The sequence below is a fragment of the Neofelis nebulosa genome, chromosome 7, assembly GCF_028018385.1.
Source record: "Neofelis nebulosa isolate mNeoNeb1 chromosome 7, mNeoNeb1.pri, whole genome shotgun sequence".
NCBI lineage: Eukaryota > Metazoa > Chordata > Mammalia > Carnivora > Felidae > Neofelis > Neofelis nebulosa.
The window spans coordinates 92,175,034-92,188,037 of NC_080788.1; the positions used below are offsets into that span (position 1 = coordinate 92,175,034).

At 34.2% G+C, this 13,004-nt stretch overlaps 1 long non-coding RNA gene across 1 annotated transcript in view; it reads left to right on the forward strand.

Annotated features, from left to right (window-relative positions):
* Nucleotides 1-503: 503 nt before the first annotated feature.
* Nucleotides 504-13,004, forward strand: part of LOC131518240 (uncharacterized) — a 79,867-nt gene continuing 67,366 nt past the window's right edge. Inside the window, exon 1 of the long non-coding RNA XR_009264969.1 lies at nucleotides 504-596. This is a non-coding gene — a long non-coding RNA (uncharacterized LOC131518240). The remainder of the gene's footprint in view (nucleotides 597-13,004) is intronic.

Genomic DNA, 13,004 nt, shown 5'->3' on the forward strand with positions numbered 1-13,004 from the left:
ATTTTTTATTTTTTTACATTGATAGTATTTAATATTTCTTCTAATATATGTTGGGAAATAAAGGGAAATGAAAAGGTATTGGATGTGTCCTGCATTATATTCAGCACTGTATGTATTTAAAATAATTTATTTCTCACATCAGTGTTAGATTTTACACATATATCTCATATAGTACTCTCAACCATTGTGTGAATTGCTTTCTTAATTCTCTAAAGAAAAATCAGAATCTTGCCATTTAAAAACTTATCCTAAGTAGCCAAAGTAGAAAGTAGCTAGGAAAAAGCTTAGGTACAAACTTACGACTTGCTGATGACAAGGCTTGCTATCTCCTTTCAATCAAACACTCTTTCCTCCAATTTAACTTCAGTGCTCAGAAAGAGATTAACCATCTACTTTATTAGACATTACCAAAAACCTGGATCTTCTATGACATAAACGGAATGTTTCTCTTTTTATTTAGACATTCTTCTATTGTGCAGTCATACCATGAGGCTGGTCAAAATGTGCCAGGGTGGATGCAGCCTTGGAAAATGACAGGGCTTAGTAAATAACTACAAACAGATGTCAAATGGGCAAAATGAAAACAGGAAGACTAAGTGAGTAAATTCAAGATTAATTAGCTATAATCATTCCTCCTGATAATTTCATGTATTTTAATAGAGTATTTGTTAATGCTTATTTATTTTGAGAGAGACAGATACAGAGCACCAGTGGGGAGAGGGGCAAAAAGAGAGGGAGAGAGAGAATCCCAAGCAGATTCTGCTCTGTCAGCACAGAGTCCAACACAGGGCTTGATCTCCACAATTTGTGGGATCGTGACCTGAGTGGAAATCAAAAGTTGGATGCTTAACCAACTGAGCTACCCAGGGGCCCTTAGTATTTTCATATTCACTTGACAATTTGATCTTTATAATTTTCATGTGAAGATTTGTAATTTTCCTGCATGTCCTTAGTTCTACATGCCATTCTCCCATGCATAAGATATTACTTGTCATTCTAGCTTCACTGCAGTATTCTTTGTACCCCTTATGTCTTTATATCTAAAAAGAGTGGCACATATTTTATACACTTGTAATCATATACTGTTATAATTATGCTTTATGGAGTTATGTATGAATCCTGATTATTTTATACATTTGTCCAGCTCATTACTGTAAGTTGAAGGAGGGCAGAGAATGCCTATCAAAGTGTTGGTCGCACAGTAAGAACTAAAAATGGCTTTGGTAAAAGACAGAAAAAGCTAAGGGAAGAAAAAAAAAAGAACAGTGAAATAAAATTTATACACCTATGATTTAATGTTTAAAAGTAGTTCTGGGGCACCTGAGTGGTTCAAATGGTTAAGTGTGCAACTCTTGATTTTGTGTCAGGTCATGATTTCAGGATTATGAGTTTGGGCCCTGCTTAGGGTTCAGCGCTGACAGGGTGGAGCCTGCTTGCAATTCTCTTTCCCTCTCTGTCTCTCTCTCTCTCTCTCTCTCTCTCTGCCCTTCCCCCTGCTTGTGCTATCTTTCTCTCTCTGAAAATAAATATAAATTTATTTGGCATATAAATCACATCTCTAACATTGGAAATTAAAATATGAAATGGAAAACCACAAACTAGAATTTTTGAGTGATTCTCTTTTTTAACCACACTGTAACATAGTTATCATAATAAGGATTTTAATTACAAGTAATTTAAGCTTATTATATTATTATTTGAAAATTTATGATAATTAACAAATGAAAGACATTTCTGCAAAATTGTCTTAGAGCCTCACACCCACCACCAAATCCACAATTTTAATCCAGATCTGAGAGTAATTAATGAAATTATAATGAGATTTGTAAACTTGATGGTGATTTTAAATTTACACAAAACACTGAATGTTAAAAAAAAACAAAAAAAACAAAAAAAACCGGGGCGCCTGGGTGGCGCAGTTGGTTAAGCGTCCGACTTCAGCTCAGGTCACGATCTCACGGATCTCGCGGTCTGTGAGTTCGAGCCCCGCGTCGGGCTCTGGGCTGATAGCTCAGAGCCTGGAGCCTGCTTCCGATTCTGTGTCTCCTTCTCTCTCTGCCCCTCCCCCCTTCATGCTCTGTCTCTCTCTGTCTCAAAAATAAATAAAAACGTTAAAAAATAAAAAAAAAAAACTATCAATGCTTTCTAAAGAGCATTTAAACTTATCCAAGTTCATTAAAGGCATATTACGTTTCCATTTTTATCATGGTGGAAAGAGAAAAAAAGTGTTTCAGTTTTCATTGCTCTTTGTTTTCCCATTTAGGAGAAAAGGAAAGCTAGTTCAAGTTATATTCGTTGTAAATATATCACTGAAATGCTAGGAATTAAAAAAAAATGTTATGCAAATATAATCTGGTACAGGAATACATACATGTGTATGGGGTGTTTATATACATACAACACATCATATACATATATATATGGAACTTCATACTGTATATATTTTATATTATATATGTATTTAATTGTATGTAAGGAATTTTGAGAAGGGAATAAAATTTTGAAAATTACTGTGAATAAATGTAGTTCAGAGGAAGATATCAGGATTAATTTTACACCGTGAAATTATGTTTTATCAGTATTGGCATGTTTCTCAAGTACTTAGTTTCTAGTTGAAGAGAGGTAATGAGGTAATGGGAAGAGGGCCAGTACCAAAGATGAGTAGAAGTCCTCTCCTAAGGGCTCATTGTACCTTGTACATGATTTAAGGGTCTTGTACATTTTAGGGGTTCCACTCTCCAGAAAAGGGTTTCTACAAAAAAGGAAGACATATTTTTAATAAAAATATCAATTGGTCTCAGAGTTATAGCTTAGCTAATTTTTGTCTTTCTATTCATTATTAGCATTACTATTATGCTATTATAATTCATACTGTTTATAAAAGCATCCAGGATAAAAATGTAACAAATTTTGGAGATATAATTTTTCTGCATTATAAATCTAGTATTTTTATATTAATTGGTATTTTCAAATTGCTCTAATTTGCTAAAAAATGACATTGGGATAACAGGATAGTTTTATATAGCTTTCAATTTATTTGAAGTCAACTTTTAAGAATAATATATATTCAGGAAAATATAGAATAACTTATATTCAGAAATTAGAAGCTTAAAGTTCAGTTGAATTATTCATTTAAGTAAACATTTTTTCCCTAAAGTCTACCTTTTTTTACTCTAAAACCAACATGTAATTTGTTTGTAATTATTCAAAATAAGATGTTTTCTATCTTAATGTATTGCCTACATCCTCATGCTTTTGTCGAAGTTCCAATATATATTTTGATTTCATGTCATATCAGTACTTGAAATAGCAAATGCGGTGTACTAAATCACAGACATGAACACCAAAGATAGTCCCAGGCACAGCACACGAGTATAAAAAATATTTAACAGTAATTCTGTTGGACAGAATAAAGCATGCTATCGATGTCTGAATCCACTATGTTATCATTTGAAGCTGTTAGCATTTTCTCCATCAAAATATTTGAATTATATAGTATTATTTTTATTTTCTTTATTTTTTCATTTCTTTGGGTTAGATTACTTTTTGAGTCTAAGGCATAGATAGATCTGTAAAATATATTCTAGTTCACGGCAATAAATATGCCACAGAGAATTCCCATTGAAATTTAACACTCACTGGAATTCCAGAAAATATTCATATATGCTAGGCACTTATGTTCTAAACCCTCCATATAATCTTTGCAACAACTTGATTAGGTAAACTTTGTTGCTACTCTCACTGTGCAGATGAAGGAATTCAGACACAGAGGTTACATCACTTGTAAGTATCACATAGCTAACAAATGCCAGAAATGAGTTTCAAACTCAGACTAAGGCATGTTTTTACACTTTACCATACACTGTTTCCTTAGTTCCCATTCTTCATATACAAGCATAGAAAGGAGCAAATACAGATTTTGTGGAGGCCTTAAGTTGATATAATTTTGGTGGGTCCACACTACGAAAAGGAATACAAAATTTCCAATAATATAGTAGTTATGAAAACAAATATTTAGTTAAGATGATAAATCACAGCAAATATATTAAAGATGAAAATACCAAAAAAAAATCACAGAATTCAGAATAATAAAACAATATATTCATTAATTAACTGTCTGGTATCTACTGTCTTATGTTTTACTTCACAATTTTTGATCATCACTTTATGGGACAAAGATTTCATAAATTATTTTCACATAGATAATAAAAAGTTAATTTAGTACTGCCACTGGCATTGTTGAAGTATGTTTGATAATTTGTAGTCATAAAGCATCCTACTTTACACATAGACACATGCTTATATTGCAGTACTATTTCAGGTTTTTTTGCTTTCTATCAAAGAAATGTGGGTAATTTAATACTGTACTAGTCTTTCCTCACTTTCATCAGTTCAGTTAGAAGCAATAAACCAATCCCTTTATACTCCTTATTTTGGCTGTAATATTGTAAGAGAGCAAATATTGATGACCCAGCCCTTGCTTTCAACTGATTCTCAATTGCAGGTAGCAAAAGTTGTTATTTTAGTAACTCTTACGCCATGAAATATCAGTGGAAGCAGGATAAGTAATGCCATTAAATCTAACCAGATTACATAATGAATTATAGAAAACCACAAATCAATTTAGAAAACTCCTTTTTAATATTCTTCTCTGAAATGACCTCCAGTACCAAAATCTGTATGCCAGGATTCAGCCAGAGCAAGAGAACTAGCAGGATAGATCCATATCTAAAGATATAGATATGTGCATACGTAGTCATATATAGATATAAAAATGTTAGTTATAGTCATATATACACAATATATGATAAATAGAATAATATACTTAACATAAATATACATATATATAACATAATACATATACATATACATAACAATATATACCTAAATATACAGTCATATATAGATATAAATATTTTATATATATAAACAAATATATTCTATAAATAAAATATTTATATATATATATATGACTATGTATACAGATATGTGCAGAAAGATACATCCATGTGCATAGTCATATATATATAAATATTTTAAATGTATTTTAAGTTTTAAATAAATATATCTATAAATATATTCATACATGTCTATATCTTTCTGTAATCTATCATTTATCTATCAATCATACATCATCTATCATCTATCTCCTATCATCTACCTATGTATCTATCCATCTATCTATCTGAAACATTTTTTTAGAATGACTCCGTGTACACACTTGTGATGACTGGCTAAGCAAGTCTGAAATCTATACAGGAGGCCATTAAGGAAGGGAAAATCAGGAGCAAGCTGGAAATCCACAGGTATGGGAAGAAGTTGTGCTATCAGGCTGGAATTTCTTCTCAAAGTAAATCTTAAAGATTATGAAATAAAATATGGGTGATCTTCAAACTGTATTCTCTAGTGCATACTTAATGATAAATCATGAGAGAAAAATGCCACTTATTAGCACAATTTGTTTTCGTTAAATCATGTCAGTATTGTGTTTACTAACTGAATTATATACCATATATAACTGAAATATTTCTATTACAGTGCCTAATCTTTATCATTCATTTGTTTTATCCCCATTCCCAATGACAGCCAGACAGCCTGTAGAGACAGGAAAATGAAACAAAACAACAACAGAAAACACTCTATGGTGAAATTATTATATAAAATCAACTAAATATTTGGTTTTGGGGTATTGAGTTTGATAAATTCTTTCTAGATTTTGGTTACTAACCCTTTATCAGTATGTAATTTTCAAAAATCTTCTCCCATTCCAAAGGTTGCCTTTTAATTTTGTTGATTGTTTCCTTCACTGTGCAAAAGCTTTTTATCTCAATGAAGTCCCCATAGTTCATGTTTGCTTTTATTTCCCCTGCCTCCAGCAATGTGTCTAGTAAGAAGTTTCTACAACCTATCAAAGAGGTTGCTGCCTTTATTGTCCTCTAGGATTTTGATGGGTTCCTGTTTCACAGTTAGTTCTTTCATCCATGTTGAATTTATTTTTGTGTATGGTATCAAAAAGTGGTCCAGGTTCATTTTTCTGCATGTTACTTACAGTCCAGTTTCCCCAACACCATTTGTTGAAGAGACTGTCCTTTTTCTATTGGATATTCTTTTCTGTTTTGTCAAAGATGAGTTAACCATATAGTTGTGGGTCCACTTCTGGTTTCTCTTTTCTGTTCCATTAATCTATGTGTCTGTTTCTGTGCCAGTACCATACTGTTTTGATGACTACAGCTTTGTACTATAACTTAAAGTCCAAAATTGTGATGCCTCCAGTTTGCTTTTCTTTTTCAAGATGGCTTTTGCTACTCAGGGTCTTTCGTGGTTCCATACGCATTTTAGGATTGCTTGTTCTACCTCTGTAAAAAATTCTGGTGGTATTTTAATAGGGATCGGATTAAGTGTATAGATTGCTCTAGGTAGTACAGACATTTTAATAATATTTGTTCTTCCAATCCACAAACAAGGAATATTTTTTTTTCTATTTCCTTGCGTCTTCTTCAATCTCTTTCATAAGTGTTCTCTAGTCTTCAGAGTACGGATCTTTTATCTCTTTGGTTAAGTTTATGTCTCTTTGGTTAAGGTATCTTATGGTTTTTGGTGCAATTATAAATGGGATCAATTCCATGATTTCTCTTTCTGCTGCTTCATTATTGGTGTGTGGAACCCATTTCTGTACATTGATATGTATCCTGCAACTTTACTAAATACATATATCAGTTCTAGAAATTTTTTGGGAGAGTCTTTTGGGTTTTCTACCTAGAGTATCAAATCATCTGCAAAGAGTGTAAGTTTGACTTCGTTGACCATTTGGATGCCTTCTATTTCTTTTTGTTGTCTGATTGCTGAGACTAAGACTGTTAGTATTATGTTAAATAACATTGGTGAGTTTGGACATTCCTGTATTCTTCCTGAACATAGAGGAAAAGCTCTCAGTTTTCCTCAATGAGGATGATATTAGCTGTGGGTCTTTCATATATGGCCTTTATGATATTGAGGTATGTTCCCTTTATCTTGAAGGTTTTAGTCAAGAACCGGTGCTATATTTTGTTAATAGCTTTTTCTGCACCTATTGAGAGGATCTTATGGCCCTTATTCTTTCCTTTATTAATGTGGTGTATTATTGATTTGTGAATGTTGAACCACTCTTGCAGCCCAAGAATACATCCCACTTGATTGCGTGAATGATTCTTTTAATGTACTGTTGGATTTGATTTACTAGTATTTTGTTGAGAATTTTTGCTCCAAGTTCATCTGAGATATTGGCCTGTAATTCTCTTTTTGGTTGGTTTTTTGTCTGGTATTGGAATCAAGGTAATGCTGGACTTTAGTACGAGTTGGGAAGATTCCTTTATATTTCTGTTTTTTGGAATAGTTTAAAAATAGGTATTAACTCTTATTTAAATATTTGGTAGAATTCTTCTGTGAAGCCATATGGCCCTGACTTTTTTTCTTGGGAGTTTTTTGATTACTGAAACAATTTCTTTGCTGTTTTTTGTTCTGTTCAAGTTTTCTATTTCTTCCTGCTTCAGTTTTTAAAATTTTTTTCAACGTTTTTTTATTTATTTTTAGGACAGAGAGAGACAGAGCATGAACGGGGGAGGGGCAGAGAGAGAGGGAGACACAGAATCGGAAACAGGCTCCAGACTCCGAGCCATCAGCCCAGAGCCTGACGCGGGGCTCGAACTCACGGACCGCGAGATCGTGACCTGGCTGAAGTCGGACGCTTAACCGACTGCGCCACCCAGGCACCCCCCTGCTTCAGTTTTGATAGTATATATGTTTCTAAGAATTTATACATTTCTTCCAGGTTGTGCCAAGTTGGTGGCATACAGTTTTTCATAATATTCTCTTATTATTATTTGTATTTCTGTGGTGTTTGTTGTTATTTATTCTCTTTCATTTTTGATTTTATTTGGGTCCTTTCTCCTTTCTTTTTGATAACTCTGGCTAGAGATTTATCAATTGCATTATTTTTTTCAAAGATCCAGCTCCTGGTTTCATTGATCTGCTCTATTTTGCTTTTAGTTACTGTATAACTTATTTCTCCTTTTTATTATTTACTTTCTTCTGCTGGCTTTGGGCTTTGTTTATTGTTCTTTTCCTAGCCCCTTTTTTTCTAAATTTTTGTTTTAATGTTTTTATTTATTTTTGAGACAGAAAGAGACAGAACACAAGCAGGGGAGGGGCAGAGAGAGAGGAAGACATAGAATCCGAAGCAGGCTCCAGGCTCTGAGCTGTCAGCACAGCGCCCAACTCAGGGCTCAAACTCATGGACTGTGAGATCATGACCTGAGCCAAAGTCGGACACTCAACTGATTGAGCCACCTAGGCGCCCCTTCTATCTCCTTTATGTGTAAGATTAGGTTGCATATGTGAGATTTTTCTTGCTTCTTGATGTAGGCCTATATTACTATATACTTCTCTCTTAGGACTGCTTTTACTGCATCCCAAAGATTTTGGGCCATTGTGTTTTCATTTTCAGTTGTCTCAAAATATATTTTGTAAACGTTTATTTATTCATTTTGAGACAGAGAGAGAGCATGAGCAGTGGGATGGGCAGAGAGAGAGGAGAGAGAGAATCCTAAGCAGGCTCCATGCTGTTGGATCTCACCAACCATGAGATCATGATCAGGATGAAATCCAGAGTCAGAGATTAACTGGTTGAGCTACCCAGGCACCTCTCCATGTATTTTTATTTCTTCTTTCATTTCCCACCTGACCCATTCACTTTTTAGTAGCATGTTCTTTAACCTCTGTGTATTTGTGGTCTTTCCAATGTTTTTCCTGTGGTTGACTTTTAGTTTCATTGCATTGTGGCCAGAGAAGATGCATGGTATGATCTTAATATTTTTGTATTTGTTGAGTCCTATTTTGTGACCTAATATGTGATCTGTTCTGGAGAATGTTTCGTGTGCATTTGAAAGAATGTGTATTCTGCTGTTTTAGAATGAAGTGTTCTGAATGTATCTGTTAAGTCCATCTGGACCAGAGTGTCATTCAAAACCACAGTTTCCTTTTTGATTTTCTGTTTGAATGATCTGTCCATTGATGTAAGTGGAATGTTAAAGTCCCCCACTATTATTGTCATATTATAAATTTGTTCTTCTTAATTGTTTGTTCTTCTTAATTGTAATATGTTTGGGTACTCCCGTGTTGACTGCATAAGTATTTACAAATTGTTATATCTTCTTGTTGGATATTCCCCTTTATGACTATACAGTGTCCTTTTCTGTCTCTTGTTATGGTCTTTGTTTTAAAGTCTAGTTTGTCCAATATAAGTATTCCTACTGTAGCTTTCTTTTGACATCCATTTGCATGATAAATGTTTCTCTATCCCTCATTTTCAATATGCTGGTGTCCCTAGGTCTAAAATGAGTGTCTTGTAGGCAGCATATAGATAGTCTTTTTTTTTTTTTAATCCATTCTGAAATGCTATGGCTTTTTATTGGAGCATTTTGTCTAGTTATATTCAAAGTAATTATTGATAGATATGAATTCCATTTAATTACTTGTTTTGTCATTATTTTATGAGATTTTCTCTGATCCTTTGTTGTCTTTGTCACTTTTGGTCTCTCTTTTGCACTCAAAGAGTCACTTTTAATATTTCTTGCAGGGCTGGTTTAGTGGTCATGAATTCCTAGTTTTTGTTGTCTGAGAAACTCTTTATCTCTACTTCTATTCTGAATGATAGCCTTGATGAATAGGGTATTCTTGGCTGCATATTTTTCCCATTTAGCACTTTGAATATATCATGCCACTTCCTTATGGCTTGCCAAATTCCCTTTGAAAAATCTCCTGCTAGTCTTATGGGTCTTTTCTTACCAGTTTCTGGCTTCTTTTGTCTTGCTGCTTAAGATTTTTTTTCTTTTTCACAATATTTTGAAAATTTAATTATAGTGTGTCTTGGTGTCGGCCTGATTTTGTTGATTTTGGGGGAAGTTCTTTGTGCTTCATGGATCTGAATGTCTGTTTCCTTCTTCAGATTAGGAACTTTTTAGCTATTATTTTTTTAATGTTTTTTTTTGGCCCCATTTTCTCTCTTGTTCTGAGACTATAATACAAATTTTATTACATTGGATGGAATCACTGAGTTCCTAAGTGTATTCTCATATGGAATAATTCTTCTTTCTCTCTTTTGCTCAGCTTTATTATTTTCCATTATTTTCTCTTCTAGGTCAGTAATTAGTTCCTACGCTTTCTCCAGCCTGCTATTTATTGCATCAAGCTTGTTTCCAGTCTCATGTATTGCATCTTCATCTCTGACTGATTCTAACACTTTTATTTCTGTAGTAAGGGTCTTACCGATGTCTTCTCTTCTCACACCCAATGAGTATCCTTATTAATGTTGCTATATTTAAATTTTTTTAAATGTTTATGTATTTATTTTGAAAAAGAAAGAGGGGGATCACAAGGGGGAAGGGGCGGAGAGAGAGGGAGAGAATTCCAAGCAGGCTCCAAGTTGTCAGTGCAGAGCTGGATGTGGGGCTCGATCTCATGAACCATGAGGTCATGACCTGAGCTGAAATCAAGAGTTGGATGCCTAACCGACTGAGCCACCCAGGTGTTCCATGATCTCCATGATGGCTCCTTTAAATTCCCCACGAGGCATGTTGCTTATATCTGTTTGCTTAGATCTTTGTCCGTGGCCTTAATTTGTTCTTTCATTTGGGAAAAATTCTTCTCTTGGTATTTTGTCTACATCTCTGCTTTCTTCTCTGTGTTAGAAAAGACAGTTCTGTCTCCTTCTCCTGAAAGTAATGGCCTTATTAAGAAGAGATCACAGAGTACCCAGGGGCCTTCATTTCAGGGATTGCCTCTGATGTGTGCTGTGTGTGCTCTGTTGTTGTGTTGTGGCTGCTCTATCCTTCGGGACAGTCATCTGCAGAGGCTCTCCTTGTCTGCTGTGGACAGTGTTGGGTCCCGGGACTGAATGTGGTGAGTTTTAACTAGATGTGCTCTGATTTGCTTGTGAAATGAGATCTGGCACCAACACCACCAGTGTTTCAGCCCAGCATAACACTGTGGCAGGGAAATACGGTGTGGGTAGGGGTTTGTACTAGTCTTCTGGGGGAGGAGCCTGCCACACTGGGCCTGAGGCACACTTGACAGAGAAGGACATTCCTACCAGAGTGCAGGGGGGGATGGGGCTTGGTGTAGCAATTTAGGCAGCCAGTGTTCAAGTTGTGCTACTTGCGGCAGGTGGCTCTGTGTTTATGCTGAGGAAGTACTAAATATATTCTAGTCGGGTTCTTTGATATATGCGTATTATAGAGAAAAAGAGAATGGTCTGTGAAGACTAGTTAACAGTCTCTGCTTATATAGACTATGTTACTTAACCAATATCACACAGCTAGAATATGTCCAACTGTAGATAGGAATTCAAATCTACCTGATTTTTCATGCTGTGCTATTAACTCTACAAATGGCTGAAAAATGAACCAAGAATTTGTATTTGAGTTATAACTTGCCATAATGTATCTTATAGGTGCCTTTCCAACCAGTAGCTTTTTAAAGAAAAATATTTAAGTTAGTAAATATTTCTGGGATTTAGTAGTTAACCCTGTTCCCATAAAAAATGGAAAATATTTAATAAGATATTTAATTAGCCTTTTTTAAAAGATATTTTAATAAAATAAAAATAATTTGTTAACTGGAAATTTATAGGCAATAAAGATGATTTAATCTCAACAGTCAGATACATTGTTTCAGAAAATAATTAGTTTTTGTTAATACTTATCATTTTACTTAATTCAAAATAAGTGTGATAAATGAGGGGAGATGAATGATGGTTGAATGATAAAAATATCATAAAAAATGACATAAATAGTGATACCTCATAGGCAGTATAAAGTTACCTGTATATTAAAGTCACAGACACTTGATTTTTCTAGAATTATACTGAATCTGCTAACATTTGCACGCTTGTCTCTCTGAATCAGTTTGTTTATATCTTTACAAAATATGTAAGCTTCTTCCTCTAGAATATCTAATTCTCATCCTATTTTTTTGGATATGAGCAAGAGAATACTTCCAATAATTTCATTTTATTTCTGGTCAACGTCTAGCATCTTCTCAGTTTTCTTCCACAGATTTATCTTCCCAAAGTTCATAATTACTGCTGCTCTGTGTACCGCTAAGCTCGAGTAGTAAACATTTGGGTGTAATTTACCCTTGTGGGCTAAGATGTTGACACAGACATATGTGAGATCCCTGTGGGGCTAGATAAGACTCAGTATGGACCAGGGTTAGGAAATGGCTCTTCCTTCCCTGCTTCCATGAAAACAGAGGGATCCAGTAAATCAATCTAGGTAATACACTATTACATAAACTATCAGATAAATTTATCAAGGGACAATAATAAAGCATATTTAGTAGTATATAACATTTATGTATTTGTAACATTTATACACTTATATTTTTGGATATATGATATGTAAATCTATTTTTGAATTCTTGTGCAAGACCCTGCAAAGGTTAGGATTAGGCCTGCCTCATATTTTTCCAGGATGGAAGAAATTTAATTTCTTTTGTTAAAAGAGCACTTCTATATCTTTATGGCTCTGTGAAGTTATTTCTCCTAAAATATAACCTTTTATTTCCCATCACTTTATTCTTCCCTGTAATTTCCTCAGATATCTACAATTAGCTGACATACCTGTCACAATTGCTATAGGAAACATCTCTTAGATAAGCCTCCAACCCACCCTGACCTTATCATCTTCCTTAAGCACACAAAATTCCACCACTAAGTTCTTCATACACAGAAATTGTAGAGTTGCTCATGATGTGAAGCAGACTATCTTATCTCTACATATTTTTATTATACCATAGTTCTCTTATTCCATGTATTACTTGTTAACTTGTATAATTGTTACCTGCATAGTTATTTTAACCCACCCTCTTTAATGTAAGCTCCTTGAGGGCGTGGACTGTATCTCACCTATATGAGCTCCCCCCCACACATCCAATTTTTTTACAATCTCTCTCTTTCCATAGTACACATA